At 46.4% G+C, this 22784-nt stretch overlaps 1 protein-coding gene across 1 annotated transcript in view; it reads right to left on the bottom strand.

The window, feature by feature from the left end:
• Window positions 1-4334: 4334 nt before the first annotated feature.
• Window positions 4335-22784, bottom strand: part of IRS1 (insulin receptor substrate 1) — a 53463-nt gene continuing 35013 nt past the window's right edge. The window contains exon 2 of the mRNA XM_087819556.1: window positions 4335-8947. The gene's annotated coding sequence lies outside the window, so the exon portion shown is untranslated. The remainder of the gene's footprint in view (window positions 8948-22784) is intronic.

The following is a 22784-nucleotide window of genomic DNA, read 5'->3' as shown; positions in this document are numbered from 1 at the left end:
CGAGAAGTCGGAGCGAGCCTGCCCAGGACGCCCGCTCGCGGTCTCTGCTGCTCGGGACACCCCGATCCACTCTGACCTTCCTTTGGAATTTCTTGAGAAAAATCTAACCTCTGTTTGAAAAAGACAACCTGTAACATTGCTACTACCTTTTTTTTTTTTGGCATTTAATCTAGAAAAACTGAAGTGCCACAAAAAAATTATCATCCTAGATCTAGTTGTCTAATTCAGCTCTACGCGCCCGATGATAAGTGTTCTCGTGTTTGCAGACAAATAAAGTCCTTTCAGCACTTCAATGATCAGTGCACGGGAATTAATTAAGAAACAGAGGTAAATTCTGTCCAAGAGCAAGGTAATGGTGGCCGTAGAGCTCCAAGACGCTCCTTTCGCAGGCCCAGGATCCAGAAGCCCAGGGCAAGGGACTGTGCCTCCTGCCAGTTCTCTGCCTTACAAAACGCCGATTCTGGGGGAGCAGGGTGTCACCAAACATTCCCTATAAAGGATCCATAGTAAGTGTCTAACTTTTGGAGCCATGGGTCTTTGCAACAACTACTCAATGCTGTTGTTGTAGTGCCACAGGCAATACCTGTGCCAATAAAACTTTATTTACCAAAACAGGCAGCTGGGCTGAATGTGGCTCGCAGGCCATAGCTGGCTGGCCCCTGATTTATCGCCCGTGGAGTGGTGTGATCCATGGTAACATCAACATGTGGGGCTTTACTAAAATTCTCATCAACCCCTTTGAGTTCTATATGATATTTTGTCTTTCTCATTATGGAAAGGGGACATGATCATTGTAAAAACTTACAGGAAAACAGAAAAGATAAAAATCATTCCTAATGCCACCAGACATACCACTTCTTAGTATTTTGTTTTGTTTGAAATTTTGTTTTATACAATCAGGATAACGCTATAATATTGTAAGTGCAAATTTACCTAATTCTCTTATATTTTTATGCTATTTGCTATGTAAGTTTAGACTTAATTTTACCAATGTCTAGTAATGACTTGCTTTTTCAGGAGTGGTGAGGAACTTCAGCAGTATTATTTCTTCCCCCACAGTTACAATGGGGGGCTCTGGTGATTAGATCTGGAGTAACTTACACAGAGAAGGGAGTGAACTCCAGCACCACCTTCCTCCCGAGTTAGGGCAGAGAGCCACCCTGGAGAGAAGGGGCGTGTGTGTGTGTGTGTGTGTGTGTGTGTGTGTGTGTGTGTGTGTGTTGGGGAAACAAACTTGTTACCGATTTGGTTTCCTGAGGCTGTGTTAAAACCCATACAAGCCCTTCGGGAAATTCTGTATGGCTGGTGCACAGCACTGGGGGTTGGAGAGGTTCAGGAAAAGCTACACCAGAATATGGTGCCTGGCTTTTGACTATTTTCAGCTGAAGGAATTTGAGAGAACAGCAGGAGGAGGGTCACTCTGACCTTCTGGCCCTTCTCCCAGACAGAGGTCCTGAAACCCTCCTATCCATACCCAGAGGAAAGGAGCCTCTTTATCTCTGAAGATGCGGAGATGCCAAGAAGAAGGCGAACACTCTACACACAGGACTTGCTGGGTGTCCCCCAGTTGACTGCACTTACCTCACGCTCCTTGACCTGGAATATTCGCCCGGGTGTGTTCCCTCTTCAGCAACTTCGCATGAAAATACTCAGGTCCACCTATTTCTTTGGGCCTTCATTTCCTTATGAGGCTCCTGTGTCGTGTCAATTTTACACTCAATACCTCTACGTGCTTTTCTCCTGTGAATCTGTGTCAGTTTAAGTTTCAGACCCAGCCAGAGACTGTAGGAGGGTGGCAGGCTCTTGTCCCTCTCCTGAAGGGTCGTGTATCAGAGAGGAGGTTCCTGGACTGGAGCAACGTCAACTATCTTTTCACTTCGTGTGAGGGCTCATTCTCCGACTCAGATGATAACTCAGGCAGCCTCACCCCCCGCACGCCTGCTATTTCCAATTTGGCCATTTATCTAATCATTAGTATCTCGGACAGAGAATGTGAGTTCTGGTTTCCAAGAGTTTACGGGAGATAAATGCAAAACCTGACGCGGAAAACCTCGAGCAGCTGGATTCGCCTGGCTCTCCCGTTTCGCCCACTGCCCTTGTGTGTTCCAAAAATAAAGCTTTCTATTCTGTTGCTAAAATGAGGTGCACTTATTGAGAAAAACAATAGGGAACCAGAACACGATTTTGGATGCAAATGAACTAATAAGCTAGACACAAAGATGAAGAATGGAAAACAAATGTAATAAGTTCCTGTTGCTTTGTAGGGTGGAGTTACCAGCTGGATAGAGATTGACTCTCAGGCTCATGTGAGATCCATCGTATTTGCTCAGCAAATGAGTAACATAAGGCAGCTGGAGTGATTGTTTTTCATGGACAGACCACAATACTTTTAAAGTCCTTAGAAATCAGAGACTTGCAGTGGTGTCTACAGGAACACAAACCTGGCCACGGACACCCCCCGTCTCTCCTCTGCCTGCACGTCTGGGGAACAGGCATCATGAGTCTCCAGCTCTGGGCTGCTGGAAGGATACGCTGCAATGATTGATGTAAATCCCAGTAGCTAGCCTAGGACGAATGCTGGGTGAGTGTTGCTATTGCTTATGATAGAACCAGGGAGGTAATTACAACTCTCGGCGACTATTAAATTCTCGCAGACCTTTTATTGACAGCGTGGTACTTGCTCTAGTTTGTTTCTGTATATGTGTGAAGGTAATAAGACAATTATGCTATAAATTACACCATTAATTCACTTTGACGAGGCTGCCCTCAAATTAATGCTAATTAGTGATGTTCGTGTGTAATTTCAATAGAGGTTGAGAGGGATGTTGGCTTTGTAATACCACTGGGAGGGAAAAATCAGGTGTGCTGCTTTCAGAACCAAACTGGGGGAAGCTAATAGAAAGTGGAGATGAAATAACGACTTGAAGCATGATTGTCACGCCACGTGCTGCTTCTTAACAATGAAAACATCACCCAAGGCGCCAGGCAAAAGGAAGAGCTCCTCAGCCTGAAATACCACGTGAGGGTGGAAAAGAGGGCGGGGCATGCTGCTCATAAAAAAACACACAAACATGTAAAAAAATATTGAATCTGTTTCCAAAACGTTCAATCATTTGAGTTTGTCTGAGCAACTTAGGACACGCCAATCATCTTTAAAGTTGCTTAGACAGAAAGCTCAACTTGGGAGGAGTGGAGCAGTTGGCTGCTTCTATATTGCCAACGTGGTTTATTCTTTTCAAAAACCATCATCTCAATAAATTCATAAAATTATAGGTGTCCTGTCCCTTCCAGCGGCATAACGATCTAAAAGGCTCCCCTTGCACAGAAATCAGAATTTCCCGGATTTGCCAACCACACCGTGAGTCACCGGTAGAAACACACGTTCCCAGAGAGCTCACGGGACCAGCGTTTCTCATAAGTGACCCTAGTTATCAGACAGTTCCGGGCAACGCCTCCCAGCAGGGCTTCTCAGCCCTCAGCTGGTACTAGAATCTTCTGGGGCGCTGAGAGCAGCAGCAATGAGGGATTCCCGGGCCCCACACCAAAGTAAATCATCGTCTCTGGAGTCGCCTGGCCTCTTGAGTTCTTTAAAAGCTACCCAGATGATGTAGCCCGGCTGGTGTGGCACAGTGGTTGAACGTCAACCCATGGACCAAGAGGTCACTGGTTCAATTCCTGGTCTGGGCATATGCCTGAGTTTTGGGCTCTATCCCCAGTGGGGACATGCAGGAGGCAGCTGATCAATGTTTCTCACCGATGTTTCTACCTCTCTCTCTCTCCTCCTTCCTGTCTCTCAAATCAATAAAAACATATTGAAAAAACCTACCCAGACGATGCAGACGGGTAGCCAGGGCTGAGCTAAGAAACGCCATTCCCCTACCTTGCTACTCGTGCCATCCGCAGAGCAGGATGAGCAGCACTGGGGCCCCGGGAGCAGTTAGACAGGCAGGCCCCGCCCGCCCCAGGTCCCCTCAACGGCAACCTGCATTTGGACAACTCTTGGGGATCTCTGCACACTGAAGGTCCACAAGGCCTTTCTAGTTCCTCTCAACAGAACCTGTTCTTCCACCCCCTCCCTCCTTCCATTGTACCACCAGCAACACAAGCAGCTTCATGTGTTTTCAGAGGTCGTTTTCTTTACACTGTTGGCCACTGAAAGCCAACGCAGGAGGGACAGGGTGAAGCCAACCTGTTTCAAAATCGTTTATTAAAGCACGTGAGACGGCGTACACTGCTCTGACCCAGCCCAACGCCCAGCGACCCTTAATCGGCAGTTTCTCTTTTATGTCCCACAATCAAAGACATTAAGGATCAATAGCATTCACGCCCGTGAATTCATTTAGACAGTTTTCTTTAATTGACGATGAAAACACTACAGTTCTAAGTACCAGACAGAATCGGGGGAGGGGGGCACTGAAAATAAGCATAACACTCTAAAGAAAACTTGGAAAAGTGAAACACTTCTAAATAAAAATATATACCTGGCCTGGTACCCGTTACATATATACATCATACATGTTATACACATATATACAGTCAATGTTTTGGTAGCAATACAGACCATGCGTTGGTCCTTTTGTACACAGATGAAGTAGCACCATGAGCAGCACCACTATCTGCAGATGATAAACCAAACTGCACATACATTAAATGAAAAAATATATATGTATTTAATTTGGCCCACCCTGTAGCCAAGAGGTGTGAGGAAAGAGCTCTGCAAGAAAAACTGTTACGGGAACTACATTCTTAATCCAATAGAAAAGTTCTAAAAAAAATAAACAAAAACCTCAACACTAAATATACCTATACAAATACAGACAAGTTTTCCTGTTCACCGAATCTGTCCTATCCTGTGGCATTTTGGTTAAAACACTGGGGACATTATAAGCAGAGAGAGAGACTGAAATGCAGGGTGAATGGCTAACGTCTAAACCACCAGATCTCTTGGTATATACATCCCAAGTGCCAAGTCATCAGCAAACCGGCAAAGGAAGACAACTCTCCAGCTGTCAGATGTTTTCTAATCTTATAAGCTGACCATAAGCTCCTTATTACTGAAATTCCTTAAGAGTAGGGTCAAACACCTTCAGTATCCTTCTACTTCCCCCTAAGCATGACCATAATGTTCTGGTTACAAGGAGGGACACCCGATAAGCCCCTTGACACACACTTTCTCCATCTACACGTAGGAGACTGATTATGGAGCTCCCCAGGACCTCTGAGGTCTTCTGTCTTGGCTTTGGGAATGACCACAGGCACCGGTGCTTAACCCTTGATGTTCTACTGACTACAGGGTTGTTTATGCTGTCGATATCGAAGCCCACAGACTACAGGTCTTCCCTTAGCATTGGCAGGGTCACATTTCTTCACATCCCTAGCAGCTCACGTTTCCTCCTCTCCAGCTCCTCAGCAGCCTAGACAAATACAGCATCACCGCCAACCAACATCCACCGTGTCCTAGGAACACTCAACTCCCCTGTCAAGTCATTGCAGAGAAGCGATTTCATATTTGGCTTCCATCCATTCTCCTTCACATGCCTTCCAAAGAGCTCTGTCTCTCCCCAATCAAGGTCTTAATTCCCACAGTGTCTGGGGCTTCAACGCCTCCTCGAGTGATGGACTGACCCAAGTAGCTCTGCCAAAGCGGTCGGAGCACTCCCCATCCGTCCCATTACTCATGGTTCTTTTGTGTCCATGGACAATGAGCTCCCTTCTCCTGTCTTCAAACCACCTCTAAAAAAAACAAAATTAAAATTTCCAACTGCATGGCACATTGCATTCAGGAAGAAAACAGGGCTTCGGGATTGCACACGCCTGTTTCCTACAGGACAGTAAGGTTGTTTCTTAACACTTTGTCTCAAATGTAAAAGACAACTAGCTAGGGGACAACAGTCAGGGAAGGAAAGGTTAGAAATCTCTATCTCTAGCTAGATGATTTTTACTCTACCTCTGGCTCGATGATGTTTTAGTAAATCCACTTTTGCCGTCAACTTTGATTAGTCAAGAGAGTCCCTGACCTTTGAAAGTGAGCAAGAAATAGCCACCAATGTAACATCAGTACTGATTTGTCATTATTGACTCAGGCCCTTGGTTGATCATTAATGGGTTCTCTTCACTTCTAGCTCGTTCTAGGACCTTCTTTTTTTTTTTGCCCAGAACGAAGGTATCATCAAAGTCATGAAATACATTGGTTCTTTCCACAAAGAAAAATTTTAAAACTCTGCCTAAGTCTCTAAAAAAGAATGCTATGAAGAGTGGGCCTCATAAAGCAAGAGCCACTAACTTATAGGTTAACCAGAGGCCACCTGAATCCCCATCAACGTGAGTCCCTTGGCTGGTCTACGAATACTTTGAAACCGATAAAAGCCAAGTGTCCCCAGCAGGATCTGAACACACGGACTCAGCAGCTGAAGCTGCTCAAGATCAACCCCTCATGGAGCCGGAGCATGAGTGGGGTTTTTGTTTTTGCCTCAAATACCAGCAACTTCCAGTTCCGAGTCTGTAAAGACTGACACCACTGCCAAACCCAGCTCAGGGACCACTAGAAGCTGCTCAAGTAAGGATGTCCACCCTCATGCTACTTAACTAAACACAACCCCAGAGACCTAGAAACAAAGAGATGGCTTTTCCCAGCCTGTTCATTCCTGTTCTCACCCAGAATACGCTGATAATGCCACATGCAGAGGTATCTCGGTCAAAATCACTCCAAGTTTAGGTTCCTTGAGAAATAACAACCGGCTTGACGAGAAAGCGATGGGGGCTGACTTTGTTCATTGATTTGTTTGGAGGAAGCAGGACAGCCTGCTTGTCTCCTACGCTACTAGCGAGAGTATGAGTCAGAATACTTGGAAAATGAAAAGTTAGTTTGACCAACAAAGTGTTTTTCATAAAAGAGTAAAAAAAAAAAGTCCCTATCAGATTTTTATCATTGGCAGTGTTCTCTCCTAATAGGAAATGATGTAATTCAGCTAGTTCCCTGACAACAATGGGTTCTTATGACCACAGACCTATTTATCTTAGAAACTGATGAGTGTGCAGATGATTAGCATCTGCAGCCACGAACACTGTACAACAGTCTGGGAGGTACAGGCCATCCGGCTGAATTAACAGGAACACAGGCCTCAGCGTGTGAAGGCTGCCATTGATCTCTGCTCCCTTTGCGTAGAGCAGGGGTCCCCCGCCTGGCGATGGGGGGGGGACAGCAGCCACTGCCATGCACCTCCAAACCCTGGCCCCTTCCTTTAGCCCCACCCCTGCCCAGGGAGCACAACCCTTCAGAGAAATAAAATGTTGCTCCTTCAACAGGAGGGCCGGGCATTTCTGATACAGAGTTTACACAGACATTAACTCACTTCACTTATAGAAAGTTTCCTGGTAAAAAGGTTAAAAACTCTGTAGGCAACATCTTTAAGTATGTTCACTGCCATTCTCTTTTCCAAAGGAAAAATTCCGAGATGCGAGTGCTTTCCAAAGAAGAAAAAGATTAACATTTTCACCGCTGGCTACACAGTGCAATAGCCGGACGGGCTCTCTGCACACTGGGTTTTATTTACTAACCACTAATAGGCTAGGGCCCACCAGGGCAACTGGGCCAAATTACATTCAATCAAATCATGGGACACTGGGAGTTCTCAGGAAGCATGAGATAAGCTCTTACGGAGAATGACATGTAGCCCTGGCCATGATTTTTAAAAAAGAAAGAAAAAAGAAAGAAAAAAGAAAAAAAACACACTTTTATTTCTGGTTAGAAATGAAAGACAAGCACTCGCTTGTCTTACCACCCTTCTCGAAGCAGTGCGGGGAATGAAATACCCTCATGTGTGTGCAGAAGAAAACGGTGCCAATGGGGCAAGCAGCTGACAGGCGTGGGGGGGGGGCAGGGGGAAAGATCAACAGTCTCTAGCTTATGACGAATGGACAGCAATTTCCAGAATTTACAAACACCCACACTGTTCAGTCCAAAGAGAGCTTCTGCTTTGCAGGGCTTCCCCCGTGTCTCCTTCTGCGTACAGTATGTCCAACGGAAGACTTGGATTTCCTTCTCTTACCATCCTGCTTCCACTCACTTGCCAGTGTAAGGCTGACACTTGAAAATACCCAGGAGGCTCCGCCCTTCTTCAGTTGACTGAACACGGCCTATTGCCTTACAGGAAAAATACAAAATTCAGATCAATTCTCGTAAGGATCTCAGCTCAACACCAGGGCTATATTACAAGAGAACAGCATCAGCAAATGTAACTATACAACTGAGGACCGCCTATGGCACTATGATTCTTATATTATTCTTCTTCTGAGTTACAATCTTAAAACAAGGGCCGCACCCTAGTCTACTCCTGTTAGTCTTGTTTTAAGCGTTTCGCTCCACTCTTTACAACAGAACATTGTATACCTCAGTTCCACATCCAAACAAAAAGTGCGCTGTAAGAAAAGGTACATTTTAATTAAAAAAAGAAAAAAAAAATTACACATATAAATCAAAACCTATGTTAAATATTTGACACTCTCTCCACCCAACGCGAACCGTTTCGTGTGAAATAATTTACAACGATGCTCCGTCGCGCACAGTTTCAGCAGCAGGTGAAATGGACGTTGTGGACGCGCTGGGAGGACAGGCCTCCCCCGCGGAGTGGCGGTGGGCACAGCAGCTCGTGTGGCCAGATCAGTCCTTAAGGTTGAAGATGAAGTTTATGCAGACTCATTGTCCCGGTGTCACAGTGCTTTTTTTTTTTTTATTTTTATTTATTTATTTTTTGCTTGGCACAATACAGAACGTGCAGTTCAGTCAACAGACTCCTGAGGATTTGTAAAGTAAACAAACTGAAATGGATGCTTCGTACCATCTACGGAGGAGGAAGATGTGAGGTCCTGGTTGTGGATCATGAAATAGTTCGAGTCTGGATACCCATGAGTTAGAGGATTATTTGCTGAGGTCGTTTAGGTCTTCATTCTGCAAACGAAAGGAGAGAATTCATCACCCGGGCACCTCAATATACTTTGCTAGGGGTTTGGCTTTAAAAAGGGGGGGGGTTTCCTATCAGATAAACTGGAGTCACAGGCACACACAGTACTGTGTGCTTAAATAAAGTCAACAACCTGTATTTAACTTCTTTTTTTCTCTCTCTCTCAAAATGCAAGAGTCCAAAGCAATCACAAACTCAAAACAGTCAATATTAAGTCAGCAAACAAATCAATGCGATGTGGAGGTTTCAGAGGCTTAGCAACACAAAGATACACAAGCGCTTTGATGTCATTAGGATCAAAACAAAAATGTGCATTACAGCTGTTGTGTAAAATTACGAGAAAACAGGGCAAGCAGGGTACAGCCAGGCCACGGGGAGTCTTCCTATGGTTAAAAGTCATCTGCAAATTTTAGAATTCGAAGTCGCAAGGCTCAACGTCACAAAACCTGAAATCGGGTTTTAACTTGCCTTTGACGTGAACATTTTAGATACAAAAGGAAACCCAAGCAAAACAGACCAAGTTAATCATTAAATTTAAAAAAAAAAGATTTTGATTTAGAGCAAATAAAAGTAAATTATTCTGGCAGAAGCGCATGCAGTTCAAGAGGGCAGACCTCGAGGGGTGCTATCCCTCTCCCCTCCAACGAGGGGACCCACCTTTCCACCCGCATCAAAGCCTCTTCAGCTCTCAAGTATCACATGAGAGAGCCCTTCTGAGGTGCGCATTTTTCACGCATCCTGAAGTCCTCTATAAATATCAGTATTTATAGAACGTCCTGAGTAGAGCAGTTAATCAATAAACACTTGTTGAATTAGTAAAATGGTGGCATTAAATACTGTGGAGAACACAGAGCGGAATTCTGCTCCGGCTGGGGCCTGTCGCAGGTTCCAGAAAGGGGGGAAGGCTCCGCTTACACAGGGACTGCCGAGCAGAAAGGGGGGACTCGATGGGGAAGGCCGGGGAAGCTAGCTCTCGGCACGGCGGAGGGAAGGGCACCGGCTGGGGACAGAAGGGAGGGGCCCCGCTGGCACACTGGCTCGGTTTGGAAGAAGCGGACGCTCTGGGGACGTGGAAACGCACTGGGCCTGGGATGCCTCCGGCCGCATCTCCAGAGCTCAGCACGGGGCTCACTAACCGAGCAGAATGAGTGGCGGGATGAAGCTCGGCCACTAAAAGCACGTGACAGAGCCAGGCCCAGGGCGACAGGAGCACAGCCACCCACAGGCCGGCCGACTGCGCGGCTTCACCGGAGCGCGAGGCATCTGAAAAGGGGAGAAGGAGTCACGTCTGCAAATGCAGGCTGGGTAGATGGTGAAGAGCCGGAGTGTCAGGTGAAGACGCCTCCACCTAGGATAGGGACGGCGAGGACGCGCTCGGTGACGTGCAGGGGTGACAGTCCACGCCAGCCGCAAGGTCAGGGGTGGACTCTAAAACGCACACGATGAAAACGTTGAGCAACGGAACCGTTAATATTTTAAAATATTAACTCTGCCCCTAAACAACAGGTAAGCACCCATTATAAAGACTTGACATGCAGACAACACATAAAACACAGAAGCGCCCCCGGTGTATCCCTTAATTGCAGGAGAGAAGGGACTGACTCTGCGGGGCTCCTACAAGTGAAAGGCGAACCCATCCTCTCACCCCACCCCGAATGGTCTACAGATCTCTGAGTGTCAAGCTTCTCCTGAACTCAAACCCGATCCACCAGAATGTTCCTACCAGTCTAGGTACAGCTTAACTGACAGTTTCACAGCGCTGGGCCGAAGTCAGGTAGGAAGGCCGCACTTTACTGAAGGGCTGAGGCCAGCGCACTGCCGGGTGTGACATGAAGGACAAGTGAAGGTCACGTGTTGCTCTTCTATCTGGCCGAACAGCTTTGCACAGGGAAAAAGTGCATCCAGTCTTGTCAACCCATGGGCCGACCTGCATGGATGCCGGAGGAGACTGGGAGCCCGCGGGGAAGGGGGAATCTACAGCATCGCCAGCAGCGGGAATCTGCTGCTTTGGGGCACCCTGAACCCATCCCCCTAATTTCCCACCAGCATGAACGTTCAAAGAGCAGGACACAAAAGGACCTATCAGTTCCACCGTCTACCTTCCCTCAAGTCTTAGCATCCCGCTTTTCAAAGCCCTTTATCATGAATCCTGATCAACACACGTCTTAGCCACTAATGGTACCTACTGGTGCCATCAACTCAGGAGTCTTTGCCAAAGTGAAAGCACCTGGCAGGTGATGGGAAAGGAGGGATGTAAACGGGCAATAGAAGTCAGGAAACATTTCCAGGGAACGTCTGGGGTTCACATCTGTTTATCTTCATATGGGGGGGGTGTGTGTGGTGTGTGTGTGTGTGTGTGTGTGTGTGTGTGTGTAAATAGTAAGTGTAGCTACAGAGCAATGACATGGGTTTTTAACAGACATCCCTCAGTGAGGACTGTCTTTTGCTGTGGCCACCGTGGGGTAATACTTATTCCAATCATGCAGCCATTGTTTGGGGCATTTTTGGAATGCCTTCTCAAGTTCCCATCTCTTTTTCTGCGACTGCCTTCTCAGCCTCGGGTATATTCTTTTGAATGGTCTCTATAGCAGCCAGTCTTGGCCCTTGAAAGGCCTATTTGATCTTTGGAGACAGCCAGAAAGCTTTGAGAGCCAAATATGGTGGATAAAGGGGCCGATTAAGCTGGGCAGTGGTTCCCAGAGAGGTATTATCTAAAGCCAGAGGACTCCAAAGCCAGAGTTCCCCAAACAGAGCTGTTCACAGCTGCCCTGAAGAGTTTTGTTGGAAAGGAACTCTCATAACATTACAGGCAGACCTTAGCGTGTGCTTCATGGACTTAAATCCAGCCGTCGGTATCCTTGCCTCTACACGCGTGTAATCAAGAAGGGCTGGGCTTGGATAAAGGCACTCACTTGAACAGAGGCGAACATGAGGATCACACATTTTTGTACCTCAGGAATTTGTTTTTTTAAAAAAAGTAATACCCATACTAGGCTCTGGCAGTCATGTAATTCAACAAACATCTGTTGAATGACAAATAAAAATGCAATGAAGACTATAATATGCAGTAAAAAGGAAGGCCTGGGTATATGTATGTTAGATGCACTTTATATATACAACCCCAACGGACCGACACCATCCATATAAGGTGAATACAAATCCAAAAACTCATTTGTAACACTTTATAAACTGGACACAGAAAAGCAAAACATTTCCTTGGAGAAGAGCTGTGCAAATACCAAATGGCGATGCTCCCCTGATTCATGCTCTCTAGTTACGTCATTTGGGAATAACTCGGGGGCCCAGAAATCCAAAGCACCTGTCACGAGACTTAGTGGCAGGAAATTACATTCTGATAAAATTTCATCACCACGCCAGCATGGACCGTACCCTTCTGTGTGCCTTCTTGTAAGATAAACCCACCCGACCCTGTTGCCAGTAATGAAAAATGTACTTTCTGAAGCACGATCAGGTCAGTCAACACTGGGGCACTGCTACCTGAGGCCTACGGCTGACTGCATTACTGCGTCCGGTAGGAACTGACACCTTCTGGACTCGACCCACTTCAACCAAGCCCCCTAGAGCTGAAAAACAAATAAAGCTTCAGCTGCCCTTTCCACTGTCAGCCTCGCCGTGAGTCTTCCCCTGCAAGCAGCTGAAAACCGCCCAAGGTTATGCTCTAAGTACCATGGAGCGATCTGCACCCTTGCAGCAATGCCTTTTTAGCCAAAGCCACTGACTAAGAGTTTTTATCTTACAGTTAAATGCTTTGAAACTTCCTGCTAATTTGTTGAATCAAGTGCAACATAGTTATGAATACCTGGTTAGAGTGTACTAGCAGTTTCTACTTTTACTAAAAAAATAGGAGTAAAATACTGTAAGTTGCTTGGCTACTGTCATATACTAAAATGTAGCCAGAAAGTAACTCTTCTTCATCCAGCTATGCTTGAAGAAAAAGAGGACTACAGTGATGACTTTTCTTCAAAGGAGATCACTGTCTGAAACCTTATATTGTTGATTCAACTAGAAAAATTCGTATAAATAAATTCCTCCACTTAAAGAAGTGTGTCAAAACAGTGTATTTCTTTCTCTAATATAAACAGCTGTGACTTAAAAACATTCTTGAGTATAATACAGAAAAATTCCTGAGTATAAATTATAGTATCATAATAAATGTTTAAATAGGAGAGGAAAATAATATTTTGATCATGTTTTGATCTTTCCTGCTCTTAAAAAAAAAAAAAATCTGTGATGAGAAAATCTATGAAATGCTAACCAAGTGTTCAGGCCTTCTAGGTTTCCCATCCTCCCAGTTCACTGCGTAGGCGCAGAAGTGTGGTGGGCTGAGAGTAGAAAAAGCCTCTGGCTTCCTGGCTTTAGTTTCCAAGAACCCAAGTCCTTAAGGGAATGGCACAGGCCAAGTATTTACAAGAACCAGGAGGGGAGGAAAAGTGGAAAGGCATGACAGCAGACGTCGCTGGGTCCCTGTGTCCTTTGCAGGATCCTGGGCATGGCACCCGGGGCCTCTCTCTATAGCTTATTTTCTCAGGCCTGCTTATTTCTTATTTCACACAATTATATTCAACTGCAAACTACTGCCACGACCACGGTTCATTTCTTCAGCTCCCTCCCTCACTGATGCTAATGCAGTTCACTCACGGTACCACTCATTCAGAGCTGATTAAGTCTTCTGGGATGCTTAGCTAGTAATAAAACACCTTATTAAACACTGCAAAAGTACTGTTTTTAAGCATACCTGAAATCTGGCCAATGGGCCCGGTAGGGTTTTGTGTGTTTTTTTAATCATCACTATCAAACATATTTATAGTTCTGGTAGTGCAGAGGTGTCCCTCATTTTAACATTCACAACCAAGCCATCTCAGATGGATAAACGAGACCACTGATCCACCTGATAGGCTGTGAAGCCCCTTATTAAAGGAATTGCCTGGCCTCGAGTTTGGGATCCTGTGGATTTGACGGTAGCACCTGGGGAAGAAACAGCATTATTAGCCCAGCTCTGCTAGCTGCGGAAATCAACCAAGGCAAAAGGAAAGGAGAGCTAAATCCACGGAGCTTCAAGTTTGGGACACGGGGAGACTCTCTCTGCCTTTCACAAGGCACAGCGGGGAAGCGTGGGCAAGCTGAGGCTTTCGGGAGGACCGGCCTAAGCGCTGGAAAAGCATCTGTTTTATTTCTTTAGTATTTTTTAAAACATTCTGATTTAAAGCCTTAAGACCATAACCACTAAAAATTTATACATATATAAATTTTTACATATATAAATTTTTACACACACACACACACACACACACGCGAAATCTCAAGTTAGGATTGATCAAAGAACTAAAGTTAGAGGTAAGACCAACATGTTTGCTTCTCTACGTTGACAGGAGAAAGCCATTTTAGCTAAAGAAAGGAAACCAACATTTTTTAAAAACAGGCCAGAACTGAGCTGGAAAGACTTGGTTTCATGGTCGTAAATGGCAAAGGGTAACAGATCAGCCAAAGCCAGCAGAGCTGCTTAAATAGCACTTTTGCCTGGTGCGAGTCACATGGGAGAGGGACGGTGGAAATAACAAGGTTGCTGGCTGGCCCCTCCAGCGCGCAGGGTTGCCAAGGCAGAAAACGCAGAGCTGCCAACGTGCAAGAGGCCATCTCGCTCCAGTTCCCCCTTTGTCCCAGTGAAAGACCTTCTGGCAGGGCTGGTGACTCCAGGAGACCACCAAGGAAGAAAGGCACACGTATCGTGAAAGGGAAAAAGGAGAGGGAGTGACGGAGGAGAGGCCATCGACACCAAGCCCGCGGGCTCCCGCGGGGGTCCGCCGGGCGAGCCCTGTCAGCATGTGTGTTTCTCGGTGCCCAGCAGCCGAGGCGGGGGCAGGGCCTGGACACTTGTCAAGAGAGGTCGGGACGTATGGAGAAGGCAGATCACAACAGCAACAGCAGCGTATGGTTCTCAACAACTGAATGTATTCTGTCAGCGACAGATTAAGGAGATCTGAGCAAACATCCAGGGGTCTTTTAAGCCAACAAATACTCACTTCAGTTGTTTTCCATTCTTCTTCTTAACAGGGAGCATTCTGATCAAGCAAAAGATCATTAAAAGATAAAGTAAATGGGGGGACAACCCCATCACAGCCCCCAGGGGTAAATGGAAATGGCTCTAATCTCTCTTCTACCAAAACGATAGTCTGTCCCACTGTGCGCAACAGTCAGGGGAGAGGAACTGGGAAAGTCAGTTTTAATTTTCACAGGGAGCTTTAATTTTCACAAAGCGCAACCCAAATAAACCTGTTACTCCGAGACACTAAGGTAACAGGAGAGGGCCTTCCCCGAGTCAGTCAGTCCTAAAAGTCAGCCTCTCATCTGCCTCCACGGGTCCTACTTCTGCAGGACGCTCCCTTGGAGGGATCGCACTCCATTCCTGAAGGTTTATATTGTAATTTCACATCAGTGTTTTTTTTTGTAATGTTCAGAAATACAGGATATAGGTTTTATCAGTCTGACTTGCATGCAAACCAGCAGGCCGAAATTCAGATGGCAACTCGGTCTACAGCGGGCCGTCGGGATGGTGACGGGTGTTTGCAACCGGGTTCCGGGACCCGGCCAAGGGGAGCCCGCGGGCCTGGGCCCCCCGCCCTCGCCGTTTCCGTGAAACACTCAGCAGGTTCTGCATTCCTTGCGCGCTCCCTGGAGTCGCAGCGCAGGTTGCTTCAAGAAGGCAAGTGCCCGACTTGACATGTGAGTAACGGCCTCGCTGCCCGATTGTTTCTTATCAGCCGTCAGCAACTTTTCGGCGACAGCACGGGAACCGGGGGAGAGAACGGCTTCGCGCAGAGGCCCTGGGTCTGCAGCCGGCTGAGGTAAGGATCATTAACACCACTGACATCACTTTTGGCAGCTGGAGAAAAGGGAAAACCTATGTTTAATCTATTTCCTACTCACCACAAGTTTTAGCTGGAGTCCCCGATAATATGGGCTGTGGTTGACTTTATGGAAGAACTTGGTAATGCAAGAAAAATGTACTGAACTGAACAAGCATCTTTACAAGGCACCGCGAGGCACCTCAGCCGTGTGGCCCTGCTCGCCCTGCTGTAGGTTTTTCGGGTATTAAACTGGCCTAACAGAGGACAGGACCATTCCCGACTGTTCCCAGGAAGTCCAGGCCCAGCAGAAGGCTCCCCCTACTCCACACACCTAACGAACTTCTCCCGGAAACCATTACGGTATCATAAATCCCAAACAAAAAGGAGTTAGCCCGTGTCTGCCTTCCTGCTTTGAGGGTTTCGAGAGGCAAATGTGGGGAAGAATTTAATCCAGGATTCTTTGAAGTTAAAGGGAGCTGTTCTTTCTTTTATTTATTTTTTAAATGGTCTAAATAATAAAAGAAGACTCTCTGAAACCAACTGCTCATAACCATATACGTACAGAGCGGCATATTTCAAACGTATTCGGCCCACAATTCCCATTCGATTTTACCTTAAAGGTTCTTGTTCAAGAAATGCAAGTCGTAAAGATTTCTGGGCTATGAGAGCAATTCTTTAAAGTCAATGTTAAGAAGGAGGGAAAAGTGTACCATCCACCCTAGAATACAGGGGGACCTCTACTTCACTGGGTTCCATTAAAGACAAGCTACAACGTTGCTGGCAAGAAAGTAATGCAATAAACGAGTGCTTCCCTCGAGTTTCCACGACCCGAGTGATACGTGAGTCACCGGTATGCGATTCTGAATTCTAATGCGATTTAGAAAACAACCCAACACAGGTTATTTTGAGAATGAAGATGGAGCTATTACCTGGCTGTCAGGCTTCTCACAGACTGATCAATTGTGACTCAAAACTTATTTGCAAGTGAAACTTTAATAAATTTTTTAAAAAATATATCTTTATTGATTTCAGAGAGAGGAAAGGAGAGGGAGAGAGAGAGAGAGAGATAGAAAAACATCAATGATGAGAGACTCATTGATCAAGCCCGAAACCGGGCATGTGCCCTGACCGGGAATCGAACCCCGATTGCCTGGATCCTAGGTCGATGCTCAGCCACTGAGCCACGCCCGGCCGGGCTGCAAGTGAAACTTTAAAAGGAGACGGAGATATCTTAGATGATCTCTAGTCTCACTGTTCTTTTCTCGGTGATTTTAGGCAAGTGACTAACCGTCCTAAATCTCAATGCCTGATCTGTAACACGGGGGGAAAGTGCCCATCTCCCAGGGTCATCAGTGAAGCTGAATGAGATAACGCACGAACAGTTCTCACCACTGCGCTTGACGAATAAAAAGCCCTCCGACGCTGGCTCTTACTGTACCTACTCTCATCAAGAAGGAGAAACCCCGAGATCTCGCATCTTCTCTGGATACCCGACTCCATGCCAGGCGAAAAGGCCCTGGTAGGACGCGCGAGCAACAACGAAGCCGCAGACCAGATGGCAGCGAAGGGCCGGAGCCGAAGCCAAGATGAGAGTGCGGCTTGGGAAGACAAAGTTATTTCAGAGAGAAGGCAGGCGTGGAGGAAATGCCAGAACAACAAAAAAAGGAGTGGTAGTGACGCTGAAAATACAACCCCGCGATACGATTTTAGAAAAAGGCCAACTTGCCCACAGAGAGACCACCGCGAACTAAGTATGCGGACAGGGCGCAGGAGCGCACCTTTGGGCGCCTGTGAAGCTCACGCTTCCTACGGGGGGAACCAGATGCCTGAACCCCCCCCCCAACCCTTCCTAAGTAGCTAACGAAAGACTGAAGAGCCTACACGAAAGAATCCAGAGAGTTCTCAGGACCGGGCTCCCTCGGATGCCCAACGAGGTGACGCGCCAGGCCCGGGTCCTAAAGCCCGTTCCTAACTGCTGGGGAGGAGCCGGGTGGCCTTTGTTTCCGAATTCTTCTCCCAATCTCTCATCTGAAGGAGCCGAACAGGAGGGTGACACGGCCCCTCAATGCTGCCCGAGCCACTGGACGAAAAACCGAAATTGCTGCCAGATGTGCCCGTCCAATGGCTGGCAGCTGGGTGACGGGGGGGAAGAAATCGCAACGATGATCCGAAATAATGGACAACGCACACACCGCACGCGTGGCCGGGTCTCGGCAGCGGCCAGCGGCCAGCGGCGCAGGCTTCCAAGGAACTGCAAACGCCCCTCCACTGTCTCAAGGAAGGAGTCAAGGTCCTTCCCGCTGACGGGGGGCTGACCTCCCGCCCGCTGGCCCCGAAGCTCCTGGGCCTTCGCTTTCATCTCTCCAGCCTCACTCTCCCTTTGCTCTCCGTCCTCTCTCTTTTCTCCGTTATCTGACGTGCCAGCCCTTCTCTTTTAAATTTGCAGACAGTGGCATTTTCTGGAGAGTTCCCTAATGAACTGAATTGAGCACGCTGAATTCAAACCCCTCGTGTTGTTGGGGTGCTGAGCTGGCTGCCTGGCTCCACGAGGAGCATCCTGAGGACAGCTGTGCCAAATTCTTAATCAAGAGGTGGTGACAACTCTTAACCAAGGGGTCCAGGCGGGGGCCACTGGGACCTCAGCTGAACTGAGCTCACCAGCCTCCAAGCATTTCACAATCTCTAGAGTAGGAGTTCTCAACTTGCATGGGTAGCAATGATGTCTCCTCTCGCGGCGATGCCCGGGAACATTTCTGGTTGTCATAGCCGGGGTCGGGGTGAGGTGGGAGAGATACTACTTACTGGTACCCAGCAGGTAGAGACCAGGGCACCACTGCATCCTACCCTGCTCAGAAGGCCGCCTGCAGCGAGGAATTATCTGGCCCGAAGTGTCCGTGGTGCTGAGGTTGGGAAACCACACTCCAGAGCTATTACCTTCAGCTGAGGAAGTAGAAGAAGCCACCAAGCACGCTTGTCCACTGTTTCTGGGGTCCACGCCAGTTCCCGGGAGGAGTGTGAGGGAAGAGGCATCCTTGTTCTGAAGTCCTCCTGGATTTCTGACTGTCGCCCATGGGTTCAGAGTCCCAGCAGGTGCCTCCCCAAGCTCACAGCCCTTCCCTCACAACCTGTTACTGGAAGACGCTAGTTAACATGATGAAACAGTCCTGAACCAGCTTCTGTATTGTCTTGGACAAGTCATTTGACCTTGCTTGCCTCCACAATTTAATAAAATGGAGAAAATATCTAGTCTTCAAGATCCTTTGCTAAAACTCAGTGAAATAACAAGAGAAGGACATTATGAACAAGACACACTTTACTTAAGTCACTAGTGACTATTAGTCATGTTCACTGCCCTCAAATATCTGGGAGTAAAAAAAAAAAAATCAAGGAGCAGGTCAGGTCCCCTCTGTTCCAGGATTAGACAAATTTTAACAATTTAATCCACTAACTTTGTTCTTTAAGAGGTTACTCCTAAGGCAGAATACTGTTTCCTAGAGGTGGTTTTTGTTTGTTTATTTTTACTTTATGAAATAAGTATGCACCTTGGAAGATAGTTTATTACAAAAAAAAAAAAAATAGTCAAAGACTGAGATAGAAATTCCAGTTGCTGTTTCTAAGTATAAGACATCTTCCCAGGGAGACACTTTCAGGTCTGTTCTCCCTAAATTTAAACTTAAAGAAAAAGAGCAGGGTTGGGGGAAGGGCACTTACACCATCGTCAATGAGAGTACTCAGGGTTCTAAATTCAAAAAAGCAGACAATGAACAGAAAACCAAGTTGATTTCCGGGTGGTTAAATACAAAGTTTTTCATCCCGAACCGTAAGGTAACGGTAAGAACAGATTCTCTTCTAATGTAGCCACAGAGGCTGTTGTAGCCCAAAACGACACAAAGGAAACAATCGCTTCTATTCATTCTACACCATAGCCTGAGATGCTGACAAAACGCCTTCAAAATAAAACCCAACCACACAATTTCGCCATTACTATCAAACAGCGACAGGCTATAATTAACACTTAATCAACAGCCCTATGATGAACTTTGTTTAATTATGCTAAAAAATTGCCCCAAACGTTTCCCATAAAACCATGTCACAAATGGGCAATGGCTTGCCTACCTGTTCATTTGCTTTCTCCACTCTTTCCTGACAGAACATCACAAGGAAGAGCGTGACTACAAAAATGTCCCTGTAAGCCTTAGTTCTTCTGAGATGCTCCTTTGTCTTCCTGTCCCCCACCCTGAGCTCGCCCCAATCCCAAGCCATCCGCAGTACCCAGCAAGGCCCATAAACACAGCCACTGAGTTGTCACACCTCGTTTCTTCTTGGATCCTCCCTGGAGAACTTCCAGTAGGAAGAAACAGAGGCCTTCCCAGGGACTTTCAAACAGAGGACTTTGACTACTGGACTGGGAAAGGGGGGGTGGGTGATGGAAAATGTGACCCAATACATTTCTATCTTTAAAAAAAATAAAGGCAGATTACTTTGATGTCCGGTGGTCTTGGTCGCGAGGAACCAAGTAAGGCCGTGTGTGTGAAGCTCAGGGATGACAGAACCAAGACACACTGGCATCCCCACAACTCAGTGGACTGCAGGCAGCCTGCCCTCTAGCCACCTTTTACCAAATAAACCGCAAGGTACAAATCACAGGTTAATTCCCAACTCCACGTCTTTATTCTTGGAGGGGACCAGTATCCAGTAAAAGCCACCAAACTGCCAACTCGTATCTCATCTCAAGTGAACGAGTGGAATCAAGATGATTAAATGTTTATAATAATCCACAACACCTTTGACTTTGAAATATCAAAAGAGCTCTATCGAAAATACGCTCCCATCTTCCCGCTGAGTATTGATTCATCCTTTACAATCTTTCTTAAGAACAAGGCTGAGTCCACGTGCAGGCATCTCATCCCTAGAACCACAGTTTTGTGCAGAGGAAGACCCAGAAGCAGCAAAGCTATAACCATTCAAAGGTATCAAAATTTGGAAAAGACTACAGCCTAAGCACAGAAAGACGCTATAAGTGTGCCAATAACTCCCATTCAGGTCAACAGACAGTAGCAAACTGGTCCCCGTTTCTACAGGAAGGCAAAGAGCCTGAGTCAAGAGCACGCCCTTCAGTTCGATTTATTAGGAAGTCAGTTTACAAGACTCTGTTTTCCCCGTAAATGAGGTTTTACAGCAGCGCCCAGGCCTTCACCATTCGACGGCCGATTCATTCACCGGGCCTGACCCTGTCCCTCTGACCAGGAGCTGCAGCATTCCTGGTGTGGAAGAAAAGGCGGGCAAGGCAAGCCTCCGTTGCTAACGGCTCTAGGAAAGGGCAGGAAAATGATGATGTCGCCAGAGATGCCCCCAACCTCTAATTCCCAGACCACCGCTGGACCGGTGCAATTCACACGAGCTGATTTCCTAACCAGTTGGGACAGAGTGAGGACACATTTCACCAAGGGCTGCGGGATACAACAGGAATGGAAATCACCTGCCAGGCACCAACTGGGGGACCCCTACGGCCACCAGACAGACCGTGGTGAGACCCTAGCTTCCCCAGCCCCACTCACTGTCACAGAGGTACAGTTTCGTGGTAAAAGTGCCCAACTCATTGGGGTTGTCATGAGGATTAAATGAGATGGTGACGGTAAAACTCACGGCACACGCTTGTACAATTAAGCAATTATAGAAATTAATTCACTATATCTGGTAGCAAGAAGCCACCAGAAACCACAATGGGAGGGGACAGGCAGAAAGAGGAACTGAAAGGGGAAGGGAGGTTCTTGACATTGACGCTCTCTGCTCTTTGCAATACCACTGACATGTTTGCAGAAAGCAGCACCTCAAAAACGGTGTCTATTCAAACTCCAACGATTAACACTCATCGCGCGGAATTCTGTCCGAGTCACAACTATTTTACCACTGGGTATGATGTGCTTCCTACTTTGCTCTGAACTTATCATTTTAATAGCTGATCCATTGTTTAAAATGGATTATCCTTAGCTATTATAAAGCACCCTAAACTTCTGTCATCTGAATTTTTAAACTTCATTAGCTGAAAGGTGTAATTATACCTAGGAACGATAGAATCATACCACACTCTAAATATGCCATGACGTTTAATTTTCTGAGCCCATGAATAAATTTTCATTTGATGAACAGCCCTTACCAAATTGTTCTCGAGGTTTCTTATCTCTAACTTTCTACTCGATTTATCAAAGTGTTTTAGACATCATTGACACTCAATAAAAAACTGTCTCAAAGAGTATCTATATATGAACATCATACGTATTCACACACGTATTCTAAGGTCCATATGACTTGATGAAGGGTGATTTCAGCCAAAGAGAAAATGGGCTGTTAAGTTTTTGTGAAGCTTCCCTCACACTGGGCAGTGAGTGAAGTAGGGGGTGTTTGCTAACCTTTTGAAAGTGTTGTCTCCTCCTTTCGATAAGTATAAAAAAAACTCAACCTAATTTTTAATGCTACAAATTAAATAACATGACTTATAAAATAAAGTCCTTTTAATGTTGATTAGAGTTGTTTTCAAATTATACTTGTGCCCTCCACTCCTGGGGTAAACACATCACACGCCCACGCACGCACACACACTCACTCCATCCACAACAAAGCCAATATTTGTTACATGTCAGGCCCTACCTAGGGGCTGAATGTCCGTTATTTCATTTAATCCTCACGACCGACCATCCTGGGATTTTGTTAGTATTCTGTTTTAAAGACGAGGACACCACGGTTCAGAAAACATGAGTAAATTCCTCGTGATCTCAAAGCTAATAAACACGGCAACTGGGATCCAAAACCCACACTCCTGACCACAAATGTACAGGCTACTCTATAAAAAGCCGGAGTGGGAGCGTTGTCAAACTCTCATCTAAATGGAGGCCACTGGCACACACGAAGTTCTTTTTATAAAAGGAAACGGGGGGTCAGCTTCGTGTTTACAAAGGGT

Source organism: Miniopterus natalensis, chromosome 8 (genome assembly GCF_054644295.1).
Source record: "Miniopterus natalensis isolate mMinNat1 chromosome 8, mMinNat1.hap1, whole genome shotgun sequence".
Classification (NCBI taxonomy): Eukaryota; Metazoa; Chordata; class Mammalia; order Chiroptera; family Miniopteridae; genus Miniopterus; species Miniopterus natalensis.
Note: the sequence above shows the minus strand (reverse complement) of the source record. Positions and strands in the feature narration are given on the sequence as shown.